This window comes from Vombatus ursinus, unplaced genomic scaffold (assembly GCF_900497805.2).
Source record: "Vombatus ursinus unplaced genomic scaffold, bare-nosed wombat genome assembly UNPS02012179.1, whole genome shotgun sequence".
In the NCBI taxonomy this organism is placed as follows: Eukaryota; Metazoa; Chordata; class Mammalia; order Diprotodontia; family Vombatidae; genus Vombatus; species Vombatus ursinus.
The window spans coordinates 12,270,355-12,271,865 of NW_020951957.1; positions in this window are offsets into that span (position 1 = coordinate 12,270,355).

Here is a 1,511-nt window from a genome sequence, read left to right on the forward strand (position 1 = left end):
TCCTTCGATCCCAGAGGTCGGGACCTGAAATTGAGAGCTGGCTTAGTGCAGTGGAAAGTGTTCCAGATTTGGATTAGGTGACCTCCAATTGGAAAAGCTGGCTCTTTCAGAGCAATAAACTGGTCCTTTAAGATAGTCACAATTCACTTTATGAGAGGCATAAGAATGCTCAGAGTCCTAAGAGAAACAATTACTCTGAATCAGAGTTCTGAAACAGTACTTGCTCATTCTGAATGTGACAAGCTGTCATATACTAAGGTGATAGGAAAACCAGGACTGCTTGATGGTTGTTGAACAAATATAATTGATATGATTGTAGATAGAAGATGAGAATTTGTTTAGTAACCATAAACAAAGGCGGGATCATTTTCGAAGAGGACATAGAGTCTGAACCCAGAAAGATAAGAGAAGAGAGAGAGGTGAAAAGACAGAATTCAAAACTGTATCAGCTAGGCTTAAAGCTAGAAATAATGGATTTTACAGTTACTATTGAGAATGTACATTCATAGTGACACAACAGAGCTGAATAAAAGTTTGGAAGAAGAGAATCGAAAAGGTCACTCAGTGAATCCACGAGTGTGGTTGAGATGGTGTTTCTAGTGAGATGTTGATAAAGCACAGTATGACTCAACTAAGCCTAGCAGTGGAAACATCTATTGAACATAGAAGCTATATTCATCAAGGAACTTTTATGGACAGTTTCTGAGATAAAAAGAGGACCCTGAATTATGGTATTCTAGTTTTTGAGCTAGAAAGGACCTTACAGTTCATCTAGTACAACTCTCTCATTTTACAGATGAGGAAATCAAGGCAAAGAAAGGTTAAGTAACTTTCACAGGGTCACACAGCTAGCAAGTGTCTAAGGTAGGACTATGAACCCAGGTCTCCTTACTTCAAATCTACTGCTCTATTCACTATGCCAGTTTGTAGTTCCAGAGTTGTGAGTTACCCTGAGCACATGGGTTTTCCTCACTCATATTTTCTCTGCCAGGTGTTTCTAAGTGTGTTTCTGCCCACTCTCCTCCACAGATACTAAGTGCATTGGTGGGAAACATGACCCAAGTTTATGTGTGGATTGTAATGTATTCTTGCATTTGCTTTTATGTATGAATACCTGTAATGTTACTACTACTTCTTTTGCCTTATTGCTAGATAAATGGTTATATTTAAGATATACATGTATCATTATTTTGAGCAGCTGAGTTTGTGTAAATAGAAACAAGTCAGTAGGGGTTCAAGAACTAAAGTGGTAAATAAGACAGTGTTTTCTCGCTTGACAGTTACTTCTAGGACACTAAAAGAGTTTAAGTGTAATTGAGTGGCAATGGTCTTTCTCTTTAGACCTCAACCTGCCAGTGTAAAGGCAGAATGGAATAAGTAAGCCAGCCCAGAGAAGGAACAGGTATCTACATATCCAGTACGAAAGGCATGAAGCCTTGGCATTGTGGTGACCATCTCAAGAAACATATTAAATCAGGTTAATCATTTTGCTTCTGAGATAACCCATCTTA